The sequence below is a fragment of the Coloeus monedula genome (genome assembly GCF_965178545.1).
Source record: "Coloeus monedula genome assembly, contig: HAP1_SCAFFOLD_597, whole genome shotgun sequence".
NCBI lineage: Eukaryota > Metazoa > Chordata > Aves > Passeriformes > Corvidae > Coloeus > Coloeus monedula.
Genome location: NW_028120369.1, coordinates 33,690 through 47,115, shown reverse-complemented (window position 1 = coordinate 47,115; position 13,426 = coordinate 33,690). Strand labels below are relative to the sequence as shown.

Genomic DNA, 13,426 nt, shown 5'->3' with positions numbered 1-13,426 from the left:
AGAAAATGGAGGATAAGATGGAGAAGAGTCTCCAGGAGATTAAGAAGGAGATCAAAGAGGGCCTTCTCCAAATCTCAACAGTACAGATCAGAGATTCTGATACCAAACGCAGACGCTCCCCAGAGAGAAAGTACCTCCCACAAAGAGAGCTGTGGGATTTCCTGTGTGATAGTGGGGAAAACATGAGGAAGTGGGGTGGACAGTCTACTTCTGCTCTGGCAGCACGAGTGCGTGAATTGAAGGAGCGCAAGTCTCAGAAAGGAAGTTCCACCAAAAAGGAAGTAGCTCCACTTGCCTGTAGCCAAACTGCCGGAAATGATGGAAAAGACGATGACATGTCTGATTCCCATGAAGGAACCTCTAAGATGCAGGCCCAGGGAAAGAAGGATAACCAGGCATAGAGGGGCCCTGCCTCTAGCCAGATAGAGGCCAGGGAAAACCGTGTTTTTTGGACTCTGTGGATTCGTTGGCCTGGTACATCAGAACCACAAAAATATGATGACTTGGTTGACACTGGTGCACAGTGTACAATAATCCCATCGCAGCATGTGGGGGTAGAATCTGTTTCTATTGCTGGTGTAACAGGTGGATCACAAGATTTGACCTTGGTGGAAGCTGAGGTGAGCCTGACTAGAAATGAGTGGAGGAAACATCTCATTGTGACTGGCCCAGAGGCCCTGTGCATTTTGGGCACAGACTTCCTCCAAAGCGAGTATTTCAGAGACACAAAGGGACTCAAGTGAGCTTTTGGAATAGCTGCTGTGGAGACAGAGGGCATTAAGCAATTGAAAACCCTGCCTGGACTATCAGAAAATCCTTCTGCAGTAGGCCTTCTGAAGACGGAAGAACAACGACTACCAATTGCCACCTCAAGAGGGCATCGCTGACAGTACCAGACAAATCGAGATGCTGTGATCCCCATCCACAAGATGATCTGTGAGCTGGAGAGCCAAGGGGTGGTCAGCAAGACCCACTCACCCTTCAACAGCCCCATCTGGCCTGTTCACACGTCTGACGGGGAATGCAGATTGACTGTGGACTATCGTGCCTTGAATGAAGTGACTCCACCATTGAGCGCTGCTGTGCCGGACATGTTGGAGCTCCAGTATGAGCTGGAGTCCAAAGCAGCGAAGTGGTGTGCCACTATTGACATTGCTAATGCATTTTTCTCCATTCCTCTGGCAGCAGAGTGCAGGCTTCAGTTTGCCTTCACCTGGAGGGGTGTGCAGTACACCTGGAACCAACTGCCCCAGGGGTGGAAGCATAGTCCCACCATCTGCCATGGACTGATCCACACTGGACTGGAAGAGGGTAAGGCTCCAGAACATCTGCAGTACATTGATGATATCATTGTGTGGGGGAACACCGCAACAGAAGTGTTTCAGAAAGGAGAGAGAATCATCGAGATTCTCCTGGAAGCTGGATTCGCCATCAAGAAGAGCAAAGTCAAGGGACCTGCCCGAGAGATCCAGCTCCTGGGAGTGAAATGGCAAGATGGACGGCATCAGTTTCCCACCAAGGTCATCAATAAGATCACAGCAATCTCTCCACCGACCAACAAGAAGGAAACACAAGCTTTCCTAGGTGCCACAGGTTTCTGGAGAATGCACATTCCAGAGTACAGCCAGATCGTGAGTCCTCTTTACCTGGTTACCTGAAAGAAGAACAATTTCCACTGGGGCCCTGAACAGCAGCAAGCCTTTGCCCAGATCAAGCAGGAAATCGCTCACGCCGTAGCCCTTGGCCCAGTCAGGACAGGACCAGAGTGAAGAACGTGCTCTATTCTGCAGCCAGGAGCCATGGTCTGTCCTGGAGCCTCTGGCAGAAGGTGCCTGGTGAGACTCAAGGTCGACCACTGGGATTCTGGAGCAAAGCTACAGAGGGTCTGGAGCCAACTACACCCCAACAGAGAAGGAAATCTTGGCAGCTTATGAAGGAATCCAAGCTGCCTCTGAGGTAATTGGCACTGAAGCACAACTCCTCCTGGTAACCTGACTGCCGGTGCTGGGGTGGATGTTCAAAGCAAAGGTTCCCTCTACCCACCATGCCACCAATGCCACATGGAGCAAATGGATTGCTCTCATCACACAGTGCACCTGTATCGGAAAACTGAATCGCCCTGGGATTTTGGAAATAATCACAAATTGGCCTGAAGGTGAAAACTTTGGTCCCACTGATTAAGAGGAACAAGTGACACGTGCTGAAAAAGCTCCACCGTACAGCCAGCTGCCATCAGAAGACACACGCTGCGCTCTTTTCACTGACGGTTCTTGTTGAATCGTAGGGATGAAACGAAAGTGGAAAGCAGCTGTATGGTGTCCCACACGACGGGTTGCAGAAGCTACTGAAAGAGAAGGTGGATCAAGCCAACTCGCTGAACTCAAAGCTGTTCAATTAGCCCTGGACATTGCTGAAAGAGAGAAGTGGCCAAAGCTCTACCTCTGCACTGATTCATGGATGGTAGCCAATGCTCTGTGGGGTTGGCTGGAAAAGTGGGAAAAAGCTAATCGGCATCGTAGGGGAAAACCAATCTGGGCTGCTGAGGAGTGGAAAGACATCGCTGCCCGAGTAAGAAAGCTGGTTGTAAAAGTCCCCCATCTAGATGCCCATGTCCCCACGAGTAGGGCTAATGAGGAACATCGCAACAACAAACAGGTAAATCAGGCTGCGAAAATAGAGGTGTCCCAGATAGACTTGGATTGGCAACATAAAGGAGAGCTGTTCCTAGCTCGATGGGCCCATGATGCCTCAGGCCATCAGGGCAGAGATGCCACCTATAGGTGGGCACGAGATCGAGGGGTGGATCTAACCATGGACAGTATCTCCCAGGTGATCCATGATTGTGAGACATGCGCTGCGGTCACGCAGGCCAAGCGGGTGAAGCCTCTGTGGTATGGTGGGCGATGGTCCAAATACAAGTATGGGGAGGCCTGGCAGATTGATTACATCACACTGCCTCAAACCCGCCAAGGCAAGCGCTATGTGCTCACAATGGTAGAAGCCACCACTGGATGGCTGGAGACCTACCCTGTGCCTCACGCTACTGCCCGGAACACCATCCTGGGCCTTGAAAAGCAAGTCCTTTGGAGGCATGGCACCCCTGAGAGAATTGAGTCTGATAATGGGACTCATTTCAAGAGCAGCCTTATAAACACCTGAGCTAGGGAACATGGCATTGAGTGGGTGTACCACATCCCTTACCGTGCACCAGCTGCAGGCGAAGTGGAACGGTGCCATGGATTGTTGAAAACCACCTTGAAGGCACTGGGGGGAGGAACTTTCAAAAATTGGGAGCAGCATCTGGCAAAGGCCACCTGGTTAGTTAACACCCGAGGTTCCACCAATAGAGCTGGTCCAGCCCAATCTAAACCCCTGCATACACTGGATGGAGATAAGGTCCCAGTAGTGCATGTCAGAAGTCTGTTAGGAAAGCCTGATTGGATTAATTCTGCCTCGAGTACAGACAAACCCATCCTTGGGGTTGTCTTTGCTCAGGGACCTGGTTGCACATGGTGGGCATTGCAGAAAGATGGAACAACACGTTGTGTACCACAGGGAGATCTGACTGTTGGGTGAGAACCACCATAATGTGGAATGCCTGTATACCCCTGCTTGCAGAGCGTCACTGTCACTGTTCGTACATAGCTGTGTATATATATGTTGATGTATTAATGTGTATGAGTAGAATTAGAATACATTAGTTTGGGCATTGAGCCAACAATATGGGATAAGGGGTGGAATGTCTTGGGGTGACTTTATGATGTGTATCCCATATTGCTGCCCGATGCCCAGAAATTAATTTTTGTACCTTTCTGTACTAGTTTGAAAACAAACCAGTGGGAGGCACCAAGTCAGAATTACAATTTAATGGGGAAGTTAAAGAAAAGGAAAGAAAAAAACTAAAAGAAAACACTGGTTCAAACTGACAGAGTCAAGATACAACCTGAGTCCCTGTTAGGCAAGGTGGTGGTAGCAGTCTGGTAGAATGGTGGCTGCAGCCCTCTGAAGCGGTGATCCTGTAGAAAAAAGGGTCTGCTCTTCCTCAGAAGGTCCAGTGGTGGCTGTGTAGCTCCTGTCCTCTGGAAATCCAGTGGAAAGGCCTAGTCTCTGGTGTTCAGGCTCAGCTTATATCCACGATGGGATGCTTGGTTCCTCCCTCTGGGTGGAGCATCTCACAATGGGGTAATGAGTCATGAGGCCAAGTGTTGATTAGGCTCGTTAACAGAAGATGGTCCGGAGGGAGTTATCTGTGGGTCATGTGGCAGGACAATGATGGGCCATTAACAGCAAGATAGTCTGGGGGAAGGAGGCAAGGAAACACTGCCCCACCTGATTTCAACACCTCATGGGGATGGTAACAGAATACACTGCAACCCAGGACACTTTCTATGCCTTTAAACTGAGCCTGAGAGGGGGAAGGAAAAACTGAGCAAAACTTTTCCAAAGCAGTTTGCAGCTTGTTCAAGGTCCCAGAGACATAGAGACTTCTTTTTCAGCTGTGGCAGGAGAGCAAGAGGGAAGGGGAGCACCCGGCTTGCTTTTCTTTCCAGCCAGCTTTCAGCAGTTTTTTTTCCTCAGTTTTTTCTTTGGAGAGTTAAACGTTTGGTTTTTTCTGGGACTTTTTTCTTTTTCCCCTTTTCCCTCTGCTGGGTGGTTTCAACATCAGAATACATTGGGAGGACTTTCCACCGAGGCCTTGGCCCTGGAGGTGGCCCCACCACCCTGTCCCAGCTCCAGGGAGGGGGAGAGAGATCTACGGAAGGACTCTGAAATTTTCTCAGGTTTCTCTCGGCAGATCGAGAGGTTTAACTATTTAGCATTATTATCCTTTCCCTGTTTGTTTGTTAAATAAATAGGTTTTATCTCTTTCACTTTCCTTTGAGGAAAATTTATTTTTTCCTGAACCTGGTGGGTGAGGGGTGGTTGTGCCTTCTCTCAGAGAATATACTTCTAAATTTGATGAACGCAGGAGACCCCCAGCAAAGGAACAACAGCAACGCCTCACTACAAACACATGCTCTCAATCTGCTCGGACACAGCCACACGGACTTGGACACAAGCGACACCAGAAACCATCAGCTCCACAGAATGGTACTGATTGACACACACTGCTGCTCAGCCAAGCTCCTGCTCAATTCCTCAACTTCCAGAACAACAACAAAGCCTGAACACAACCATGGACATCATTTCCTATACAAAAGGGGACAATGTGGAGGCAGTTTGCACATTCTCCCGGAGGTAATTAAGGACATGGACACCCAGCGGGGGTAAAAAGGGAAGTCGAGAAGGTCTCAGCAACAGGGGACAGATGGTGTTGGTGTGCTGGGAAGGGATTGGTTGAAGGGAGTGTGCAGGAATATGGTTAAGGCAAACAGCAGCAGGAGGAATCTATGTGGCAAGAAAGGAAAAGGAAGATGGAAAAGAGGAGGAAGAGAAAAATACTGAGAATTGGAATGTTTTACAGCACCATTCCAATCTTATCCTCAAAAAGGGTCAAAAACCTCTTATCCGCACGGCCAGCTACATCTCTTTGTATCCCCAGTTTCCAGGACAGGAAAACAAGGAGGTCAGGATTTCAGGGTGTTTCTCTGTGGTGGGGAGCAGCAGGACAGGGCAGCACGGGCTGGGGGCCTGTGGGGAGCTGCGGGGCCGGGCCGGGGCTGTGGGGCAGCCGGGGCTCAGCGCCGGGCACTGCCTGACCCCAACACCCCCCGGGCAGGGCCGGCAGTGGCCCCCGGCCCCCAGGAGGCTGCGGGATGTGGAAGGATCAGGATTTTCTTTCATCGATCTTCTCTGGGTCACTGGAGAAACGAATGATTGTGCAGAAAGCTCAGCAGCTGTCAGAGGATGAGCACCCACAGGCACTGAGGGGGCTGCAGGAGAGGCACAAGAAGCCCCTGCAGCACTTGGCCAGAAAGGCTCAGCAGGGGAATGCAAGAAGGGATGAGCAAAAGGCCAAGGTGAAGGCAAAGGCCATGGCAGAGTTTCTACAGCCCCCCAGGGATGAACCGCAGGGCCCAAGGGGGCCCCAGCACCCAGGGGACGGCGGCGGCCACAAGCACCTGGCACAGGCATTGCCCTCCTCGGCACGGCAGAGCCGACCCAAACAGCCCCTGGCAAGGAATCAGGGCTCCAGCTGCAGGCCACAAGGACACTGCAAGCACAGACAGCAGCACCCTCAGCACGAGCAAGTCCAGCCCTGATGGACATGGATTGGCAGGGCTCTCAGAGCTCCCAGCACACCAGGGACCCACCGCACCAGAGCCCTTGAGAACATTCAGGGCGCGTCTGGATCGAGACGAGGCCGCTCCTGATGGACACAGGGGCCTCTCGATCCACTCTGAATCTAAGACCTAAGGGGGAAATTGTCAAGAAGTTCTTTCATTATGCAGGGAATAAGTGGGAAAGATGAGGAGGTGTGTTTTATTCAACCGCTATTAGTAGATGTGAGGGATGGGTTTGAAAGGCATCGATTTCTGTTTGTTCCTAATTCTGACTGTAATTTACTGGGAAGGGATTTGGTGGCTAAAGCAGGAATACAAATTAACATTGTAAAAGGAGATACAGAGGCTAATGCTGCTGTACCTTGGTGTCAAATGTCTGCAAAGGCCTCTGCTGAAGGGAACCCAGAAGTGTGGGCAGCCCCAGGGAAATAGGGAAAATTACATATGGAGCCTCTCCAAATTCCTTTGAAGCAACCAGGACAAGTGGTGTCTAAAAGCAATACCCTGTCCCAAGGGAGGCAAGGAAGGGGTTACAGCCTCTTACTGAGGCCCTGCTAAAGGCAGCGCTTCTGGAGCCAGGCATCTCTCCCCTACAACTCTCCTCTCCTGCCAGCCAAGAAACCCCGTCATGGACACCAGAAGGAAAGCACAATTTTCAAGGCTTCAAAAGCAGATTAACTGAGCCTCCTGCCCTGGCCCTCCCAGACAGGGAAAAACCATTTGAATTGCATGGGGATGTTCATCGGGGCCATGCCAAAGGAATTCCTGGGCTCAAATGTTTAACCCAGTGGCCAGAGAGTGGCCTCATTGTCTGCAGAATTGTGCAGCCCCGGCTTTAATGGGAACTGAGGCCTGAAAACTGACAGCAGCAGAATCTCTGATTGTTCCAGCCTGGCATCAAGTTAAAGCTTTGTTAACCAAAGGAGCCTCTAAATGGATGAGCAGCACTCGGTTCTTACAGAATGAAACTCGTTGGATGGAACAGGAGGATTCAGAGTTGAGCACAGGGCAAGGGTTGAACCCAGCCTCCTGTTTGAACGGCCCTGGACACGGGGCTGGCAAGAAACCCATGGCTGCAGTCAAGTGACAGAGCTCCAGACCCGGGCTAGGAGAGATTTACCAGACATTCCCTGGCCTGAGGGAGAAAAGGTGTTTAGGGATGGCTCTGCAAGGGTAGCAGAAGGGAAAAGAGTGACAAGACACGCTGCTCTGAAGGAAAGGGAATGAGACAAAGCGCAGCTCAGCGCCCACATGCTCAGCTCAAAGGGCCGAGCTGGGGGTGCTTGGAAGAGCCTGGCACTGAAATGCCCTGAGCAGGAAGGCTTCAATATCTTCTGCTAACAGCATGGCAGCTCACAGCGCAGCAGAAGCATTTCCAACTGCTTCAGCAATCCCTGCATCAGTTCTTAAGGCATGTTTGGAACAAACAATTCCAAAAGATGAGATTGTGGAAGGAATGGACTCAGGGGAACCCATTTTACAGGAAAGATCCTTCAGGCCGTTCTGGCTGCTTTAGGAACACAGTGGCACCTCCAAACGCCCTGGCACCCCCAGAGTTCGGGTCGGGTGGAAAGAGTGAATGGGGAAATAAAGAAACACCTTCTGAAGCTGCTGAGAGAAACCAAGATGCCACGGGTACGGCTGCTGCCATTGGCTTTGGCAAGAAGAAGAGCCAGACCCAGGGCAGATATTCAATTATCTCCCCTGGAATTGAAGTTTCCATTCCTCACCCTGCTAATTCACGACCTACTGGGGGGTGGAGACCAGGGATGTCTGTTTCAAGCAGTCTGTGGCCAGAATCCTGTCTCTTGTGAAATCTCTTCCACAGGAAGCTCAGCTGGCACAGACCCTGCCTGGGGACTTTGCTGCCCACAACATCCAACCAGGACATCGGGTCCTGCCTGAGGAGTGCAAAGAAGCACCACTGGTGGCCAAGGGCATGGCCCATTCCAAGTGTCCCCGAGCACAGAAACAGCCGCCAGCACAGCTGAACACGGGGGGACCCCTCAGCCTCGCCTCAGGCTCTCTGAAGCCCCGCAGATTTGCACTCCCCGGCTGCAGGAGGACCATGCGAGGCCGCCACTGACCCTGCACAGAAGGGGCCGCAGCAGCAGCCAGGGCTCCACAGCGGGGGGAAGCCCCGGGGGCTGCCCACAGATCCTCTGCTGAAATAGTCTGGCTGGGCACCTCCTCTGGCATCTCCAGGCACTGGGGGCCAATCCTCGCTGGCACCGGGCGAGCTTCAGAGCTTTCTGTGCCTGCACTCGCCACAGCTGCTGCAGGAGACAGCGGGAGAATTCCACTCTGGCTCTCAGTTACACTCACACTCTGGGCTGGGCGGGATTCGATTGCTGGAAAATATACCAAGTTCTGATTCGTTTTAAAATTTTATTTCTCTGCTCAGGCTTGGTTTGCCTCTGCCTTGGTGAAAGGAATTTGAAAGTGTTTGTTAAGGGATGTTACACCACTCAGCAGAGATGAGCTTAACATCTCAACAGACTGGGAATAGCCCAAAAGATACCCAAAAGATAACGCCCATCAACAAAACATCAACGCCCATCAGCAAACATCAAGGAACAGCTACCCCAGACACTGCCCCCGGCACAGCTGGAGACCCCTGCTCTGGAAAAGGCTGAGAAGGAAATCAAGGAGTGTGCACCTAATCAACATCAGAGACCAAGCAATCCGGGGCCAATAGGAAACCAAATACTAAGAACTACCCAACTTGGAACCAATGAACGTTAAACCTACGGATTTCTATGGGTTTAGACTGTGCAAAGTTGAGGAAAAATTGAATAAAACTCGTGTGCCATGGAATGATTTTCTCTGCACACCCGGGCTATGTGTGCATGAAATGATTTCTGTTGCACATCCTGGCCAGAATAAAGTAATGCCTTGATCCTCTAACACTAAAAAGGTCCTTGGAGAGTTTTTGTTCTTCCTGCGGTTTCTGTGACAGGATGACACCATTAGAATGTTTTTTCTTAATAATCCTACTTTGATATTGTCAGTTGGGTTTGGGCCAAAGGTGTGAGAGTCAATTTTTAGTCTGAGGAGAAGAACCAAAAATCTTTATTTCTCTGGGGCTTTTTTGTGTATGTGTGTGTGTGTGGCTGTTAGTGATGGCAGAATTTTGGAATGGGTTTTTCAATGTTCACCTGTAGGCTGCATTTTGCAAAACTGGAAGAGCTTTAAAACTGACCCTTTTCCTCATAAACAGTTAAAAAGTATTATAAAAAAATAAAGGGGGAAAAAAGCCGCTTTTGGACGGGGCACTTGTGAGTCACCTGATGGCTGCCCTGGAAGAGAAGCTTCCTTCCAGGCAGCCAGCAGAAGAGATTTAGAAATGCACATTAACTCTGCTGGGGAAAGTGTGCACAATGTCCCAGGCTCTCCTTGCCTGCCACAGGAATTGGGCTGATTCCCTCTGCCCCTCACCCCAAGCTCTGCCTCCCTGCACTGACGGAATTTGCATCGCTAAAGACAGAGCCCACACTGAGCATCTCTGACTCTGCAACAGAAATCCCTGAAGCTGCAAAGGAAAACAGCAAACGGAGAATGTTGGGAGAACTTCACTCACAAAAGCGGGGGGGGGGGAATCATCCCTCTCCCCACTCCAACATCTGCTGGCACTCTCTGTGTTATACAGGGTGGGTTTGACCACTGGGCTGCTTTTGCTGACACAAGTTCAGCGAAATCACCTGGGAATCCAAGGATGTGATGATTTAATCCGCGAAAAGCGGTCAATTGATGCTTCCCTGGCATTTCTGGGAGCTCCCAAAAATGGGGAAAAGATGAACGGCCACCAGAACAAATCCTACAACACCATGGAGCAGTCCCTGGGAACCCAAACAAATTCATACCAGGTGCCAAAGAACCCAGTGATCATTTCAATGCATCATTAGATTACAAGCTGTCCTCCAAATCATAACCAAGCACACAGCTCCAGCTCCTGACCTTCTCACCCACCAATCCACTCCCATGAGCAACGCCACATTTCACCCTGGGATGGCATCAGATTCTTTTCCAGCAGAAGGACCAGGAGGTTGTGGAAAATTAAATGACTCAAAGTGCTCTTGGCAAAGAGATGGCCAAGGAAAAGTGGTGAAACAGAGAACAAAGGAAATAAAACTTCACAGAGCCATGAATATCGGATGTTATACAAAGTGGGGGTGCACATTAAGGGGCACACGCAGCAGGCGGATCGGGAAGTCTGTACCTTCCAAGGACCTCAGCCACTGCGGAAAGGGACACGGAGATGCGGCCGGGCAAATCGGCATAAAAAGGAGGCTGCGGCCTCCAACACTTGGACAGATCCCACGGGAAATGCCCCGTGGCCTCTCCCTTTGTCCACGAATAAAGTTACTTTCACAGGACTCCTCCGGCTCCTCTAGGCACACAAACCTCTGGCCACGGGAACTTTCCCGCACACTCCCGGCCACGGGGCAGCCACCTCTGTCCTACCCACAGCAGCCGGGACGAGCCAGCGCTGCTCCGGCACCGGCTCCTGCCGAGGCAGCAGCGGGAAGGAGACCGCGGGCAGCCGCTCCCGCAGCGCCCTCACGCCAGGGCCAACACGGCGCCCACACGGCACAACGAAGCCGCCACAGCCCCCTGCCGCCCCCTCCGCCCGCAGCCAGCCCCGAGCCCCGCCAGAACCGAGCGCGGCTCCCACCTGCGCTGGGGCCGCCTCCGAGCTCCGCCGCCGCCTCAGCGGGCTCCGGCCGCCGCCGCCGCCGCTCCCGGGCCCGCACAGACGCTCCGCCAATGGCGCCTCTGCTGCGCCACGGCCGCCCTGCCGGCGGCTCCGGGCCCGGGCTGCTCCCCGCTCCGACCAATCAGCGCGCCAGAACCACGACTGACGGCAGCACCGCCCAATCGGAGCGAGGGGCGGGCTCTGCACACGGCCCAGCCCCGCCCCGCGCTCCCAGCGCCCCCCGGGCTGCGTGAGGGGAAAGCCGCAGCTGAGGAACAGCCCTGGAACGGGCCCGGCCCGAGCCGCCGTTCAGCTGAGAAGAGAAACAAAGCTCTCCGCTGCTCCCGGCCCGACCTGCCCAGCCCTGCGTGTCGGGTGCCTCCGGCTCCTTGGGAAGCCCTGCAGCCTCGCTACTCCCGCCCCTGATTCGGAGCATCAGGGCATGGCTTTGATTTCCCCGAGAAAGGGAAAACCGCCCCAAACCCCTTTGGCTGAGTGCACGAGGGGAGAGATTTGTGGCAGAAAACTCCCAAAGTCGTTTTTCCCCAGCTTGGGAAGAACAACCCAAACCAAGCGGATGTCCCGCAAGCGGGGGACCCCCACAAGCCCCTCACAACCCCCGGGGCTGGGCTGGCCCTGCCTGGATGACGGGAGACACCAAAACCGCTCTGTCCCTGCCCTCTGCTACTGCACAGGGACAGGAAATACAAGGAAAGGCCCAGGAGCTGAGAGAAGGACCGGGAGAGATCCCACCCCGAGCACCGGCACGGGCACAACAGACCCAGCCTGGACACAGGGAGGGAATTTATTACCAACCAAATCCCAGCAGCACAAGGAGAAGGCAAAGAAATCTCTCCAACACCTTCCCCCCACCCAGCGGGGATCACCCGGAACGGGGGTCACCAGGGCTCTGCCCAACGGGGGTCACTGGGGATCATCCAACGCCGATCCTCCCACGGGGGATGGAGCTGGAGCAGCGCACAAAGCTCTTCCCGCACTCGGGGCACTCGCAGGGCTTCCCTTAGCAGTGCCTCCGTTGGTGTTGAGCTGTAGTTGAAACCCTTCCCACACTCAGGGCAGCGGAAGGGCCTCTCCTCTGTGTGTATTGGCTGATGTAAGGGGACATGATCCCCCCAAGGGGCTCAACTTTGGGGTCCTGAAAGATCCAAACATACACACACAAAACACTCTCCCAGGACACTAAAAGATATTTGGGGCTTGGTTCTGGAAACTGCCAGCTCCAAACACTCCCCAATAAAAAAACCCTCTCAGGGACCCCCTGATAGATTCGGGACAAGCTCCCCCTCCCCAGCCACCTGCAGGATGCCGTGGGGGGACGCTCCCGGGGCCGGGGGTGCTGCGGACACAGCGGCCACTGGAACCTCCTGCTTCTCTTTCTATTCCTGTTCCTGCTCCTCCTCCTCCTGCTCCTCATTTTCATCTCTCCTCCACCTCCTGCTGTTCTCCTCCTTCCTCATCCCGCCTCCTCCCCAGTTCCTGCTTTCTGTATATTTAGAGTGGAGAACTTTGCTTGTTTCTAGAACTAGAACAGAGATCCCAGATGAAACAATCCTTGCTGGTTTTAGTCAGCAGCATCAGTGACTAAAGGTCGTGATTCCTTTGGTTTGGTCCTGTCCTCGTTCCTCCTCAGTGTTCAGGCTTGGCTACGGGCTGTCCTTGTCTGCTGCATTTTCTGGGTTCCTCTTGGATCCTTTGAGCAACAGGCTGTGCCCCGGGAGGATCCTTTGTGCTCCTTTGTGACAGAGGAGAACCTTCCAGGCGGTTCTTGCGTGAGCTGCTGCTGTGATGTCACGGGAACGCTGCCACGTCCTCGCCGTGTTCCCGTTGCTGTGGGGCACGGAGCCCTCAGTGTCCAGAGCGGCTCTGGGCGCCCGCTGGTTGCCGGAGGATCCTCCTGCCCGAGGCATTCTCAGCAGCCAGCCCAGCCCCTGACGGGTGTCCTTCTGTGCTTGCAGGGGTACAGTCTGCGACGTGTGCAGCACGGCCAAAATGATCCAACAAGCGGTTGCTGCAGTTTGCACTCTGTACTCTGTGGCTTATTCGAGGTATTTTTTAGCCCACTTGGCACGTAAGTCGAGGTTTTCCCTGGGTGCAGCATCGGTGCCTTCGGGCTTGCTGGGTGCTTTCTGTTCTCCCACTGGAACTGAGCTGCCTTTGTAACCAAATTGCCATTAAGACACCGTTGGTTTGGGAGAGCTCCTGCCAGCAGCTGCAGCTGAAAAAGGGGGTGTCTGCAGCCAGCGGGGCGTGCACAGCATTTGCAATGGAGCCGGGGGGGTTCTGTTCCCTCAAGCGCAGAGTCTGTGCCAGCGGAGCCTGCAACTCCCTCCGGTGGCTGCTCCAGCCAAGAGCTGACACAGCCCAGGATTCTGTGCTGTTCTCTTGCTTGCTGTGCGAAGGGACTGTGGCTCCTGGAGGGATGTTGTGGAAGCAAAATGCTCTCTCGGGGTTGCCTTGCTCCGTGGGAGTTCCCACCACGGGCAGG

The 13,426-nt window shown here is 53.3% G+C and overlaps 1 long non-coding RNA gene across 1 annotated transcript; it reads right to left on the bottom strand.

The window, feature by feature from the left end:
• Positions 1-3,851: 3,851 nt before the first annotated feature.
• Positions 3,852-11,095, bottom strand: LOC309585844. The gene is made up of 2 exons (XR_014227327.1): positions 10,900-11,095; positions 3,852-4,247 (listed from the first exon to the last, which is right to left on the bottom strand). It is a non-coding gene; the product is annotated as an uncharacterized lncRNA (long non-coding RNA).
• Positions 11,096-13,426: the final 2,331 nt, after the last annotated feature.